Source organism: Physeter macrocephalus, chromosome 2 (genome assembly GCF_002837175.3).
Source record: "Physeter macrocephalus isolate SW-GA chromosome 2, ASM283717v5, whole genome shotgun sequence".
NCBI lineage: Eukaryota > Metazoa > Chordata > Mammalia > Artiodactyla > Physeteridae > Physeter > Physeter macrocephalus.
Genome location: NC_041215.1, coordinates 11025401 through 11042460, shown reverse-complemented (window position 1 = coordinate 11042460; position 17060 = coordinate 11025401). Strand labels below are relative to the sequence as shown.

The 17060-nt window shown below is 39.8% G+C and overlaps 1 protein-coding gene across 4 annotated transcripts in view; it reads right to left on the bottom strand.

Moving 5' to 3' along the window:
- The window catches only part of SNAP47 (synaptosome associated protein 47), a 69229-nt gene that overhangs the window by 39111 nt on the left and 13058 nt on the right, over positions 1–17060 (bottom strand). The window lies entirely within an intron of this gene.

Below are 17060 nucleotides of genomic sequence, written 5' to 3'. Positions count from 1 at the left end.
GAAATAATAAAGAAAAAAATAAAGAAAATGCAAATTACCAATATCAGGAATAAAGAAAGGGGCATCACCACAGATCATTTAGACTTTGAAAGGTTTATGGGGAATTTTATACTCAACTCTATACCAATAAATTGGACAACTTACATGAAATACACAAAACACTTGAAAAACCCAAAATTTCAAAACTGAGGCAAGAAATAGTTTAATAATAAGAATAGCCTCACAAGGAAATTGAATCTGTAATTTAAAATCTTGCCATAGAGAAAACTGTGGTCCAAGTGGCTTCACTGATGAATTCTGCCAAATATATAGAGAGGAAATCATCATAACTGTATACCAACTCTTTCAAAGAATAGAACAAGAGTGAATGTTTTGCCCATTTAGTTCACAAGACCAATATAACTCCTATACCTAAACCTGATGAGGACATTACAAGGAAATACATACATAACAATATCCTTCAGTAACACAGATACAGAGTTCCGTAAAAATATTAAGTCAAATCTAATAATATATAAAAAAATAATATAATATCATGATTAAGTGATATTAATCCCAGGAAACTGAAGTTGGTTTAACATTTGAAAATTAATCAATGCAACTTATTTCATTGGTAGAAAAACAAAAGGAAAACTGTATGATCATCACAAAAGACGCAAAAAAAGATTCTGACGAAATTCAGTACTCATTCATGTTAAAACCCCAGCAAGCTAGAAGGAAATTTCTTCAATCTGATAAAGGACATCTATAAAAGCATACAGGTATGTATGTATAAAAAACGTACATGTAACAGTATGCCTCATGTTGAAAAAGTCAATGTCTTCTAAGATCAGAAACAAAGTTTAAAAAATGGGCAGACTTCTAAAGTATCTGAATTTTGAAAGTATTCCCCAAATCTACACAGAGATCCAATGGCAAAGGGTAGAGCCTTGTCAGCACAAGGCACTGAAACGTAACCTCTGACTAATCAATGGCTGACCACTAAGCTATGCTGATGCAGGGACAACCACCAGGAACCAAGCCATGCTTAAATATTAAAACATAAAAAAAAACAAAAATAAAAAAGCTGCACATGACAGTGGAAACATACTCCACAGAATTAGTTCAGGCAAGTTACTATAATGAGTAAACAAATAAAAACAACCACCAACACCACCATCCTGTGGCAAGGAGGGAGATCAGAATCCAGAGTTGCAACAATGTATTATTTAAAATGCCAAGTTTTCTACAAAGAAGTATGAGATATGCAAGGAAACAGAAAAATGTGACTCATACACAGGAGTAGAAAAAAACAGTCAACAGAATCCATTTCTGAGAGCACTCATATACTGGAATTAAGAGGTGAGGATGGCAAAGAAGTAATTATAAATGTTCAAGAGTTAAAGAAAACCATGTTTAAAAGAGTAAAGAAAAGTATGGTGACAATGATTCATCAGAGACTATCAAATCAAAGAGAGAAATTACATTAAAAAGAACCAAATTGAATTTCTCAAATTAAAACGATAGTAAGATACATCCTAGTTAAACCACTGAAAGCCAAAGACAGAGAGAAAACTGTGAAACCAGCAACAGAAAAATGATTTATCATGAATAAGGGAATCATAATAATATCAATGGTTGACCTCTATCATAAACAATGAACACCAGAAGGTAATGGGATGACAAAAGCTAAGTTCTGAGAGAAATAAAACTGCCAGTAGAGAATTCTACACCAGCAAAACTATCAGGGAAAATACATTACCGAACACATAAATGCTGAGAAACTTCACTGCTAGCAGGCCTGTTTCTTGAAAAAAAGACTAAAGGATGTTCCTTGGGCTGAAAAGAAATGACACCCCCAGAAGGAAACTCAAATCCACACAAAGAAACAAAAAGCACTGGTAATGAGATCGTGAAGGTAATTAGAGAATATAAGTATTTTGTTTACTTTTCCTAACTGATTTAAAAGATAATTGCATAAAATAATAATTTTAAATTATACTGAGACTTACAGCATATAAAAATATATATGACAAATAATGGCATAAAAGGGGGTTAGGAGTGTGACAACAGATGGTACCTCAGTCCACAGGTAGAAATGATGTGTACTGAACACAGTATTTGGATTAGAATATTCTATATTTTTCTTTCTTCTCTTAATTTCTTTAAAATATACAAGACTGTACAAAGTAATACTTATAGTACTGTTTTATTGGGTTTAAAATATATATAGATGTACTATACATGACAATGGCCCAAAGGTAGGGGAGGGAATGAAGATATAATGGAGTACATTAAATTGGCATTAATCTGAAATAGATCATAAGATGTACATTGAAATATCTAACATAACAATTAAGAAAATAATTTTTAAAATACTAATGAAATAATTTAAATAGTACATTAGAAAAAAATTTAATGCACACACAGAGGTGGTAAAGGAGAAAACAGGAAGAAAAAAGCTACAGACATATAGAAAACACATAGCAAAGTCACAGAAGTAAATCCAAGCATACCAATAATTAGAATAAATGTAAATGAATGACACTAATCAAAAGGCAGAAGTTGTCGCTCTGGATTTAAAAAAAAGATCAGACTATATGTTGTTTATAAGTGACACATTTTAAATTCAAAGATATAGACTGAAAGTAAAAAGAGAAAAGATACACCACGCAAACAGTGATCATAAGGGAGGTATAGAGTTATACTATTGTTATTAGACAAAATAAAAATTTTTATAAAATTAATACAGATGAAGAGAGTCATTTTATAATGATAAAAGGGTAAATTCATTATGAAGAAACAATAATTATGAACATATACACACCTAACAATAGAATCACAAAATACATGATGAAAAAATTGACAGAATTGAAGGAGAAATAGACAATTCAACAATAATAGTTGGAGACTTCAATGCCCTACTCTCAAAATGGACTGAAAAAACCATCAAAGATACAGAACACTTGAACATTATCAACCAATTCCATCTAACTGGTATCTAAATAACGCTTCATGAACCGACAACACTGGGATGTACACTCTTCTCAAGTATAAATGGAACATTCTCCCACATAGATGCTATGCTAGACCATGGGTCAGAAAACTTTTTATACAAAGGGCCAAACAATAAATATTTTAGGCTTTGAGGACCAACTGTCTCTGTTACAAATATTCAGCTCTTCAATTAGACCAGGAAAACAACCACAAATGAATGGGCATGGCTGTGTCCCAATAAAACTTCATTTGTAAAAATAGGAGGTGGGATGAATTTAGTCTGCTGTCATTTGCCAGCTCCTTGCTAAGTCATAAAACAGGTCTCAATAAATTTAAAAATATTGAAATAATGCAAAGTATCTTTGTTCCCTGACCATGATGGAATGAAATAGAAATCAACAGAACGGAATTTCAGAAGACCACAAATATTTGGAAATTAACCCACTTCCAAATAACCAATAGGTTAAAGAAAGAATCCTGAGGACAATTAGAAAATGGTCTGAGCTACATAAAAATAAAAAAACGGCATACCAAAATTTATGGGATGCAGCTAAAGCAGTAATTAGAGGGAAATTTATAACCATAAAACCTGTATTACAAAAGAAGATCTCAAATCAAAAACATAAGCTTTCTCATTAAGAAACAAGAAAATAGAAGAGCAAATTAAAGAGGGGAGGGCTTCCCTGGTGGCGCAGTGGTTGAGAGTCCGCCTGCCGATGCAAGGAATGCGGGTTCGTGCCCTGGTCTGGGAAGATCCCACATGCCGCGGAGCAGCTAGGCCCATGAGCCATGGCCGCTGAACCTGAGCGTCCAGAGCCTGTGCTTCGCAACGGGAGAGGCCACAATAGTGAGAGGTCCGCGTACCACAAAAAAAAAAAAAAGAATATACAATGAGGAAAAGACAGCCTCTTCAATATATGGTGCTGGGAAAACTGGACAGCTACATGCTAAAGAATCAAACTGAACTGTCTCATGTCATATACAAAAGCTCAAAATGGATTAAATAAAAGTAAGACTTGAAATCATAAAACCCCTAGAAGAAAACATAGCCAGTACACATGATGACTTCAGTAATAAATAAATAAAATAAATAAATAAATAAAATAAAATAAAAAGGGGAGGAAATCAATGAAATGGAAAAGAGAAATATAGAAGAAAAATCATTGAAAACAAAAGTTAATTATTAGAAAATATCAACAAAATTGACAAACTTTTCAGTTGGACCAACCAAGAAGAAAGAACACAAAAATTACTAAAATCGGGACTTCCCTGGTGGTCCAGTAGGTAAGACTCCACGCTCCCAATGCAGGGGCCCCAGGTTCGACCCCTGGTTGGGGAACTAGATCCCACATGCATGCCACAACTAAGAGTTCACATGCCGCAACTAAGAAGCCCTCATGCCGCAACTAAAAGATGCCGCACGCCACAATGAAGATCCTGCATGCCACAACTAAGACCCAGCGCAGCCAAAATAAATAAATAAATAAATAATCTTTCAAAAAATTACTAAAATTGGGAATGAAAGCAGAACATTAATACATACCTTACATAAATGAAAAGGATTACAAAGGAAGCCACGAGCAACTTTACGCTACATTAGACAATTTAGATAACATTTAAAAATTCCTAGAACAACACAAACTAAACTGACTCAAGAAAAGGAAAATTTGAATATACCTATTCAAGTAAAGAAATGAATTGGTAATTATATTCCACACACAAAAAAAACTCAGGCCCAGTTGGCATCATTGGTAAATTCTATTAAGATTTAAAGAAGAAATAATACCAATCCTTCACAAATTTCTCCAGAAATTACAGATGAGGGACAGTATTACCCAAACCAAAGTTAGATAAACACATCACAAGAAAGAGAACTACAGACCAATAAACCTCATGACTACAGACACAAAATCCCCAACAAAGTTACCAAACCAAACCCAAAAGGACTATGTACCATGACCAAGTGGGACTTATCACAAGAACAAAAATATCTGAAATGTTTAGTATCTGAAAATCAATTAATGTACTACACTGTATTAACAGAATCAAGGACAAAAACCACATGACCATCTCAACAGATGGTGAAAATGCATTTGATAAAACCCAATATTCATTCTTAATAAAAACACTAAATGAACCAGATACAGAAGTGAACTTCCTCAATCTGATATCAGAAACCTACAGGCAACATCAAACTTAATAGTGAAAGACTGAATGCCTTCTCCCCTAACACTGGGAACAAGTAAAGGATGTCTGCACTCACCACTTCCAGCCAACACTGTATTACACATTCTAGATAGTACAATTAGGTAAGAAATAGAAATAAAAGGCATAATGATTAGAAGCAAAAAAGTAAAACAATCTTTATTCACAGAAGACATGATTCTGAAGGTGGAAAATCCTACAGATCCACACAGAAGCCACTAGGACTAATAAACAAATTCAGAAAGTTGGCTGGATACAAGACAAGATCAATTGAAGGCCTTCCAATTCGAGGACTAGATAGAGTAGATACGCTTCTCCCTGTTCTCCCCACTAAATACAGCTTAAAACCCTGGATATTATATATGAAACACACATAAGATTATGGAGAGTGGAGAGAAAAAGTCAGGCTGGTAGGTCTCAGGACTTCAGAAAGTTTGAGGAAGCGAGTTTTCTTTTTACTTACTATATTCTAAATTGAGTTCTGAAGAAGCCAGAAACCTGGATAAACAGACAATAAATAAATAAATAAATAAAAGCCTGCTCTCCCTACCCTATGGAAAAGGGGAGGCTGTCAAGACAGAGAACTTTTAGTCAATAACAGCTCTACTCCAGCCAAACTCCCCAGAAAGAAGTGCGGCCCACTCCCACCCTCATCAGCAAACACCACATGAGGAGCCTAGACATGGACCCTCTCCTACCTGCACTGAGGGGTACTTCTTCCTAACTGGGGTAGTGTCAGAGAAGGCCATGTGAGGAGCCAGCAGTAATGAGGGAAACCTTACAGGTCAACATAGGCCTGGAGGGGGTAACAAGACAGCCCTCATTCTCCCAATCAGGGTGGTATTAGCAGAGGCCTATGGGGAAACCTGAAATTCCACTCCCAGTCAGTAGCAACAGGTGTCCTTTTCCATCCCAAGGCATAAACTAGGGCCAAGAGGAGAATCTGGACTCTCATCCCCACATGGCAGTAAGAAGAATCAGCTTCTTGCTCCCCAGGGCAATGTGTCAAAGGAAGATCTGCTAAAACAGAAGATAATGTCCAGAGTCCCATAAGATAATACCCTATACAATACAGAAAGAGAATGGATAGATTAGTGGTGACCTGGGCTAGGGTGAGAACAGAGAGTGACAGCAAATGGGCTTGAGGCAACTTTTGGGGGTGATGGAAATGTCCTAAAATTGAACTATAGTGATGTTTGTCCAACTCTGTAAATTTACTAAAAATCATCATTCATATAAAATGAGTGAATTTTGTGGCATGTAAATTAGAAAGCTGTTCTAAAATACCTACACAGATACATTGGAGTTAAAAAAAAATCAGAACATCTAAAATAGGGGAAAAAAAATTAGCCACAAAGAAACAGTAAATTCTCTTTAGCAATAATATATGCAAAGAGGACAATGGAAAAACATCTTCAAAATGTTGAGCTAAATTTGGCTCAACTGTGAAGAGCCAAATTATCATTCAGAGTGTCAGTAAAATAAAGGCATTTTCCAACATATAAAGACTGAGACAATACTACTTACTCACAGACCCCAGTGAAAACAGAATCAGACCAATTATTTCACCAAGTAGATTCCAGCACACTGCGATCAAGTCTGCATTACTAACATGTCCTCGTTTCATTTAAAGAGACATGTGTGAACCTGTGTGCTTAACTGAACAGAACAGACTGCATTTTGGATTTGAACTCCACCTTATGCTGATATAGCAGGAACAAAATTTTGCTCTTGTACTGGGCAAAGGCAGATGGCTGACCACATGACTGCTGTGGCCACATTTCCAAGATAAAATCTGGACACTCCAACAATAGATTTCCTAGTATCCTATGCAAAGTGCTTAGAAACCCAATGAAACGTAAATTGTAATTATATCTTCCAATCACAATTCTTGACAAACAACTGAGGTAATGCTTCTAAGACACCAAATAAATTCTTTTGTTTATTTTAGCTGTGCCTCTTTTCTCTGTTGACATACATAATACCAAAAAGTAGGAAGTGTCTAATCCAGAATTTTAATATATGTAAATAAACTTTGTTTTCTAAAAATTCACTACGTAGTCCTTATTTTACCACATAATGTGAGGAAGTGGTAAAGATCTGATTAAAGAATGGCATGGCTGTTGAATGAGCATTAGGGAACCCGGGCTCTTAACTCCCTCCCAAGAGGCAGCTGCAAATAAAGCCTCTGGATGCCAACCTCACTGACAAGACTTGCTCCAGTCACTCTGATGTTCTGTGCCACACCTTGCTTCTGCTCTGTAATGTGGACTTTACCTGGAATTTGTCTGCAGACCATTCATCCAACATAGTTATATTTAAAGTGTAAAAAATGGTCACAGGAACCGTCCAGGAACCCATGATATTATATAATTTAAGGTTTACAATCCTAGACATTACTCCTTGCTAAATTATTGGATTAAAAATGTCACAACAGGGCTTCCCTGGTAGCGCAGTGGTTGAGAGTTCGCCTGTTGATGCAGGGGATACGGGATCGTGCCCCGGTCCGGGAAGGTCCCACATGCCATGGAGCGGCTAGGCCCGTGAGCCATGGCCGCTGAGCCTGCGCGTCCGGAGCCTGTGCTCCGCAACGGGAGAGGCCACAACAGTGAGAGGCCCGCGCACCGCAAAAAAAAAAAAAAAAAAAAAAAAAGTCACAACATGCTCAAAGATGGAACAGTTTAAAGTTCAATAAGATACTAATTGCAACGGATTGAAACTCAAATATTTTTAAATCCAGGGATTCAAAAGGATATTAAAAATAATAATTGAACATCTTTTGAGGATGATAAAGAACAAAGTCATTACCTTGAAAACTGCTAAATACAGAAAAACAGCAAACCTCCATGAAATTTGCTCCAGAATGAAATGGTACATGAAGGGCAGCATCTATTCATAAAAGCCATATAGTTAGTGGCAGCAGGGAAGATGGTGGAATAGGAAGCTGCAGGAATCTGTCCCTCCAGCAAAATGAAGGAACTGGCAGAACTGTCTGAAGCAACTATTTTGGAACTCTAGGTCAAGGAGAACACCTGCAGCATCCAGCAGTGAGTTTGATGGAGAGACCAAGAAATTTCAATCAACTTCTGCTTTCAAGCAGTAGCAGCTACCAACCCCCATCCCACAAATCCACGGCTGGCAGCTGTGGGACAGCCACAAGTATTCTTAGTATGGCCTGTTGGAGCCAGGGTGGGCGATAAAGACCTTTCCTCCAAAAACTGGGACTGTGAGTCTGATTGGGGCTTCTGATTGCTGAGAGGCTGGCACAGAGTTTTCTACCACCATGAGCTGAAGTGGCTTCCCAGCCAGGAGGGAATTGAGAGAAACAAGACCTATTTACTTTTTCCTTCTTCAGAACTTCAGTGACCACACTTAACAAGGAATACACGCTTTGCAAAAATAATTTGGAAAAGTCACAAAAAGTCAGTTCCAACCCTCAGCAAGCAAAACCCAGCAACCCCTGAGGCATAGGAGAATTAGATTTCCACAGTATTATCAGTCAGCTTGGGCTGCCACAGACTGGGTAGCTTAAGCAACAAGTATTTATTTCTTACAGTTCTGGAAGCTGAAAAGTCCAAGATCAGGGTGTCAACAGATTTGGTTTTTAGTGAGCGCTCCCTCCCTGGCTTGCAGAGAGTCACTTTCTCTCCAGCCTCTTCCTCTTCTACAAGGACACTAATCCCATCATGGGGGCTCCACCCTCATGACCTCATCTAAACTTAATTACCTTCCAAAGGCCCCACCTCCTAACATCATCACATTGGGGGTTTGGACTTAATACACAAATTTCAGGGACACATACATTCGGTCCATAACAGAGTTACCAAAACATAATCTTCAGAATGTGTAGTTCTAAAGAGAAAATTACAAAACATACAAAGAAAGAAGAAAATATGGCTATTCACAGAAAATAAAGAAAATTTGACAGAAATCATCTTTGAGGAAGCCCTGACATTTGAATTATTAGTTAAAGATATTATACCAACCGTCTTATATATGTTCAATGAGCTAAAGGAAACTATGGAGAAAGAACTGAAATAAATCAAAAAAATATTGTCTGAACAAAATAAGAATCTCAGTAAAAAGACAGAAATTATGAAAAGAAACCAAACAAATTCTAGAGCTGAAAAGTACAATACTGAAATGAAAAACTCGCTAGAGGGAGTCAACAGCAGATCTGAGCAGGGAGAATAAAGGATAAGCAAATTTGAAGGTTATACATTTGAAATTATCCAGTCTGAGGGAAAGAAAGAAAAAAAAGAAGAAAAATGAACAGAACCTGAAGGACTTATGGGACACCATCAAGCAGATCAACACATGTATTACAGGAATTCCAGATGGACAAAAGAGAAAGAGGCAGAAAATATATTTGAAGAAACACTGATTGAAAACTTCCCAAATCTGATTAGTGACATGAACGGACACATCCAAGAAGCTCAACAAACTCCAAGGAGGATAAAAAAGAGACATATTAAAATCAAATTGCTGCAACTCAAAGACAAAATTTTGAAAGCAGCAAGAGTGACTTGCCATATACGAAGAATTCACAAGAAAAGTAGTCCACTGTAATCAACCAGCCACCAAGTAGCTGGCTGAACACCCTAGAGAATGGTGCCATATTGGAGACTCAGTGTTGATCTCTGCTGCTATCAGACTGGACACACAGCAGTGGCAATAGCCAAGGTAGCCTCAATGAGTAGAAATTCATGTTGCTGAGCCCAAGCATAATCTCCATCCCTGTCATCATGTCCACTTTGTTCATGAGCCCATTGGGCGATAACAGGATGGACTGGGGGAACAGGCTGACTGTTATCTAGAGAATGGGTCTTCCTATCCATTTGGTTATTTTAATTCTCTTCTGCTGAGGAGGTACTCTGGTGAGCATTCACATGGGACATATCTTCACTTTTTTGCCCATTCAGAGAGATCTATCCATATAATTCTACCCCAGACCTCTTCGTCATGAAGTTTCCAATCATATTTCTTCCAGTCCCTGAACCTCCAGCCAAACCACTTGGCCACAGCCAATCAGTACACAATTCAGCCCCTGGCCATTCCTCCTTCCAAGCAATTGTTGACCAGAGTACTGCTCATCGGCCACTAATCCCAGAGGACTCCAAACACGTCTCCCCACAGCGCCCTGGTATTGGAGTCACCACAAAACAAAACACAGTTAAGCACTGGATGGAATAACGCCTTACTGAGCTTTACTCATATAGAGAAGAAAGAGAGCAAGATCAGCTCCAATAATGGGCATAGGTCCCTCATGGCCAGCAGGTCCCTCCAGCAGTTAATGGAGGGCAACTGGCCCATGCACACCCCTCAGTACCACAGCGAAAGGACCCCTCCCCTACCCCCATGGAGTCTAAAAAACTGAAAGCTGGGGGTGTGCTTGAGGGCCACTGATGTACAGGCTTAAGCAGAACAAAAGAAGCGCTGGTGGAGACTGTAAAGGAGAAAGCTATTCCCCCACAAGGTAATAAGCTTGGCATAGGCTGTGTGGGCTCTTTATCTCTTGGTAATAAAGTATTCCAGCCCCAAGGCCCATTCTTAAGAGGCCAAGTAGGGATAAAAAAGACCGTATGGGGCTTCCCTGGTGGCGCAGTGGTTGCGTGTCCGCCTGCCGATGCAGGGGAACCGGGTTCGCGCCCCGGTCTGGGAAGATCCCACGTGCCGCAGAGCGGCTGGGCCCGTGAGCCGTGGCCGCTGAGCCTGCGCGTCCGGAGCCTGTGCTCCGCAACGGGAGAGGCCACAACAGTGAGAGGCCCGCATACCACAAAAAAAAAAAAAAAAAAAAAAAAGACTGTATGCACAAGACTGCGTTTCCCAACACAAATGAACAACCAGGTGCACTGCTTGCTTGCAGTTCTGTCCACTAGGAGGATCTCCCTTCACCACTGTCCTTCAGGATGTCCCAGAGAGGAGCTGTCATGCCACTACTGTCCACTTCTGGGTAGTGTCTACATATTTCTCAAACTCCTCTGTGAACCAGGCCCCAGTGTTTCCTCCTCAGTCAACTGATTGTAGGGCACTCCCCGAGTAAGGAATGCATCATAGATGCAGGTTGGGAGAGAGAAGGCAGTGTGGCAGGAGTGGGGGTGGCCATGGCATTTGGGCCAATTCCTCAGGCACCTTAACCTGTACCTTCAGGGCCTACTTGAGCCCAATCTTTTGTATCCCACTTCCATTTGATGATGGGGTGTTGCTAAGTATGCCCAACTTTGTGGTTTGGTGGGTCAGATAACATTCACTTGATGATGGGCAGCCGAGCTCATAGAGCAGCTTGGTGGCCTGTGGTTAAGTGTTCAGTCTCTAGTAAGGCCTAGTAGCAGGCCAAGAACTGTTTCTCAGAAGGAAAGTAGTTATCTGCAGAGGATAGCAGGGCTTTGCTCCAAAATCCTAAGGGTGAGCACTGTGATTCCCTATAGAGGTCTGCAAAAGGCTCCAAAGAGCACCCCTATCTGCCACTGACCCATCATACACCACTGGATCATATGGCCCAAGTGACAGAGCAGCTCTGTGGCAATCTGGACCTGTTTCAGAGACTTCTCTTGCTCTAGGCCCTACTCAAAACCGGCAGCTTTCGAGTCACTTGGTAAATGTGCCAGAGTAACACACCCAAATGAGGAATATGTTGCTTCCAAAACACTAAGAAGCATTGCGCCTCCTTTCTGGTTGTAGGAAGAGCAAGATGCAACAACTTAACCTTCACCACAGAAGAGATACTTCAATGAGCCATACACCCCTGGACTTCTAAAAATTTCACTGAAGTAGAAGGCCCTTGAATTTCTGTCAGATTTCCCATCCTCTGATATGCAAATGTCTTATGAGTCTAGAGTAGTTGCTACTTCTTCCTCAGTCCAATCAGCATTAATAGCATGCTATCTTGTGGAAGAGAAAGGCACCAAGATCTTTGTGAACATATCTTTATGAACAAGATCTTTATGACATAGGGTTGAAAAGTTGGTATACCCTTGAAGTAGGACAGTGAAGGTGTATCGCTGGCCTTGTCAGCTGATAGAAACTGCTTCTGGTGGTCTTTACTAACAGGGATGGAAAAAAAGCATTTACCAGATCAGGTGCTGCATACCAGGTACAAGAGGATGTGTTAATTTGCTCAAGCAGTAAAACTACATCTGGAGTAGCAACTGCAATTATAATCACTACCTGGTTAAGTTTAAGATAATTCACTGTCCTGAAAGATCCATCTTTTTTCTGCACAAATAGGTGAGCTGAATGGAGATGGGGTAGGACTCACTATCCATGCATCCTTCAAGTCCTTGAAGGTGGTACTAATCTCTATAATCCCTCCAGGAATGCAAAATTGCTTTTGGTATACTATTTTTCTAGGTAGAAGCAGTTCTAGTGACTTTTACTTGGTCTTTCCCACCAGAATCTCTCTCATTCCAGAGGTCAGGGAACCAGTGTGGGGATTCTGCCAGTTACTGGGTATGTCTACTCCAATTATATACTCCAGAACTAGGAAAAATTACCATAGGATGGGTTCAGGGGCCATCTCACTGTGAGATGAACCTGAGCTAAAACTCTACTGATCACTTGACCTCCATAAGCCCCTAGGTGAGCCACAGTGATGTTTTGGGTCTCCTAGAATCAGTGTCAGTTTGGAGCCAGTATCCAGTAGTCCCTGAAAAATCTGATTCCTTTTCCCCAATGCACGGTCACCCTGGTAAAATGCCTTATGACTCTCTGGGGAAGGCTGGGAGAAAGATTAACAGTACAAAATTTGGTTGCATACTGGGATCCTTCCACAAGGGAACCCACCTTCCCCATCATTCAAGGGGTTCTGGTTGTGTAAACCAGTTCAAATCTAGAAATCAATTAAGGAGCCGTGACTTTTTTTTTTTTAATTCAGGCTAGATGCTTGTTCACATGACCTAGACCTTTTCTGCTTAACAGATCAAGTAAGAATTGAGCAGACTGCCCAACTATTTCTCTTCTAGGGGCACATGACCAACTAGCTAATGCCATAGGTCTCTGGGAGTCAGACTATTCTGAATGCTGCTTTGACTCTGCTGTCCATTATGGTAACCAACCCCAATTGTCTTTGGTGATTAAGTGCTACCACTTAGCCCTGCCACCCCAGGATCCAATTATCCCTGCTGCATTTAAGGATCCCAGCTCAGTGGCAGCCACTTTCCACTGTAATTTCTAGCCTACAGAGAAGAGCAACCACACAGCTCAAGGATGCTGGGGCTCCCCTTAAAAATTCATTTCTCACAGTCATGGTAAAAAGTGTGTCTTCTTGGACCCTACCAGGATGGGTGAGGAGATCTCACATAATAAATCTATTCTACTATTCCAATCTTCCTCAGTCTTGGATCCTTCCTCTGGAGTATACCAAGGCAGTTCTGATATTTCAAACTCCATTTAGTGTAGGCCACCTTTTAGTCCACATCTCAGCCAACCAACCAAACTGTTAGAGCCTTTCTAACTCCTCGAGCCATGGTACCAAATCCAGGATCTCTGCTTAGTGGGTCCATTTCAGTAAAGTCAGCCCCATCCAACTTCATATTCCTCTCACCATCACCCCACACCCAAGATATCCATTCCCACACATACCCTCCGGATTTCTGTCTGTATAAATTGGAAAAATCTTGCAGTTCTTTCAGAGTGCAGTGCACCTCTTCATGGGCCACACTTTATGCCTCATCTTCTGGGATGTGCTGAGACTTAACTCTAACAATATACCTGGAAGCAAAGGGGGGTGGTGGGGGTGGGTCTTGAAGGAAATCTGCACCGTCTTGCAAAGCAATTATCTCAGGGGAGGCCATTACAGCTTCCTCAGGCAAAGTGTGGTTAATCGCCTCAGATAGGGGAGCAAGGGCTGCTTCTACTGGCAAAGAAGACTCATCAGAATTTAGGGGTTCTATTTTCTCAGTTTCATCAGGATCTTCCCATATGTCTACATTCCAATTTTCAGGATCCCATTTCTCCCCTATCAATACCCTCAGTTTAACAGCAGACACCATGCAAAGTTGGGATTTCAAATTACATTGTAATTTACTCACTCACAGGATGACATTCCGGATCTGATTTTCAGAAATCTCAGTGCTGCAGCTACGGGAGCTAAGGTTTTCTTTCAAGGCAGATATAGAAATGTTCAGGTCATTATGGGGTACTCTGAACTCATCCTTTCCTTTCCACACTTTGTCCAGTAGAGTTAGAGCAGCCAGCCAATCTCATTACTCATTAGTTTGACAAAAATGTTATTAGGTATCAAATACATGGTCACTCAGAGCCTTTTTAAAATATTTGATTACGAGTATCCCATGACGCTTATTTTACATATCACCATTGCCACATCATCAGTGCCTTCTATACCACTTGAAATAAGAGTTATTAGTTGCTTTAAATCTAATCAGATTAGAGATTCCAAAAACCTTAGAATTCAGAAAACTCACCCTTCACTCTCAGTACAGAAAGAGAAAGAGGGAGGGGGCCAGAGAGATAGAAAGGGAGACAGAGAGGGAAGGAGGGACAGAGGGACAGAGAGAGAGAGAGAGAGAGAGAGAGAGACAGAAGAGACCACATTTTGTGAAGACTACTGAAAACACTATAACTGCATAAATCTAGGACTGTCATGGGAAGAGAGACCAGATATTCTCAGACCACAGAGCACTGCTCTCAAACACTGTGACCACAGCCCTTTTCAGCAGAACCAAAAATTTCACAGTCCACCCAGGCCTTCCCATACAAGACATAACATACTAAGACAAGGCTATCCATAACAACCCAAGAGACAGAGAATAGGGCGTCCATGAAACAATAATAGGCTGCTATTCAAAAGAAACATTGGACATTGGAAAACAAAAAATAAGTCTTGGAAATTAAAAACATGATAACAGAAACAGAAGGTAGGAAGATAAAATTCAAGAAATAAAAGCAGAACAAAAGGATGAGGAGGAAGAAAAATGAGAACAATATTAGAAGATCAGTTCAGGAAGTCAGATAACAAAAAAGGGGGAGTTCTATAAGGAACACATTTTAAAAACTGAGGGGGAAAAATTATCAAAGAAATAATACAGGAAATTTCCCCAGCTCTGATGGACAAATTAGAGAGCTCACCGAGGGCCTACCACAATCGGCCTGAAAGGACCCACGCCAAAGAGCATCATGAACCACAAGACCACTCCAGGAACACCAGTCAGCTGCTCTCTGGATAACTCACCACAGAGCTACACAGTATGGTGCCCTGCATGCACCCTTCCTGTTCAGGTTTTCATATTTTAACTCTATGTTTTTCCTACAGTATTATTTGGCATATAAAAAAAAAAAACCTTATAAATGGTATCCTGCTGTACACATCTCTTTGCAACTTGCTTTGTTTTTTTAATACTGCTTTGGGATTTATTCAAGCTGATATGTATAGATCTAACATATAACAGTTACCATGAAAGAATTAGTCTATTTTGTGACTAAAACATAGCTTATATACCCAATCCCCCTTGAGAAGCAACTGACTGCAATTGCTCGTTACCATCCACAATCCTTTAATGAAAGTTCATGTCCACACACGTTGTGCACAAGTGCCAATGTTTCCCTAAGATACACATCTGAAAGAGCAAGGTCACAGTCATGGGGTCTGTGCACCTCTGGCTTCACTAGGTATTGACAACTGCTCTCCTAAATGGCTGAACCATTTCATATTATTGACAAAAACATTAGAGTTCTTATCACCCCACATCTTAACAGCTGGTATTACCCAACTAATACACGTGTTGGTTTGATTTACCTTTCCCTAATCACTAGGGATGCTATTCACCTTCCCCTAATCACTAGGGATGCTATTCACCTTCCCCTAATCACTAGGGATGCTAAACTCCCTTTTCTTTGGTCTTTTGGGATTTCTCATTTGTGAGACACTGTGGCAGAGACAACTAATGATCCCTAGTATCCATTTTCCTGTTCTTCCTTCCATAATGGAATACCTGAGTAATCTCTCACAACTACCCCGCTTCTTTGTTCCTAGGTGTAACTATGAGATTAAGTCCTACCAGTAGGATATGAGCAGAAGTAATATGTGCAACTTTGGGGTCACCTTCTTAAAGACAAGGCTGTGTTCCCTGGCCTCCCTCTTTGTTCCCCTTTCCCATTGGCTGTGAATGAGTGATACCAGCAACTTTTGATGTAGTGATGGTGCCATGTGATAAGACAGGAGACCTTCTAGCCAACATGCAGCCGGAGGTGAAGGCCTAAAGCAGAGCTTTCTATCTGCCTGGGATAACTACCTTCCTTTGGATCGTTATATGGAGGTCTAGATTATTTCAACCACAATATTTTTGGATCTCTGCTATAGTGGCTTCTTAGCCTAAACTCCAGTCAACGGCCTTTACTAACTTTTCTGCTGAATTGCCTTTTTCTCATTTTGCCTTTAACTAGCTGGGTATTAATCCTTTGTTGGGATATGGGTAGGTATCACAAATACCTTCTCCCAGCCTCAGGTTCATCCTTTCACTTTGCTGTTTGTCAAAAGAAGATTTACGAACCACCCAATTGTTCTCCAAAAGGATTATACCAATTGTCATTCCTAATAAGCAGTGTATGAAAATGCTTATTCACTATCCTCAATTGGTATTGTGTATTCTTACTTTTAATTGTTACTAATTTGATCATTAAAACCTAGATTTCTATTATTTTAGTGTGCATTTCTTTGATTTCCAGTGCAAATGAACATTCTTCTAAATCTCTGGTCTCTATGTCCTGTTATGTATTGAAGATATTTAATAGGTGTCTCAATTTCCTACAGGAATGTTGTGTTAGTCTGCGAGGGCTGACTGCTATAACAAACAACTCCTGAAATCTTAAGGGCCTAGCCCCAACAGAGGATTATTTCTTGTTCACACTGTAGTCCAATTGAG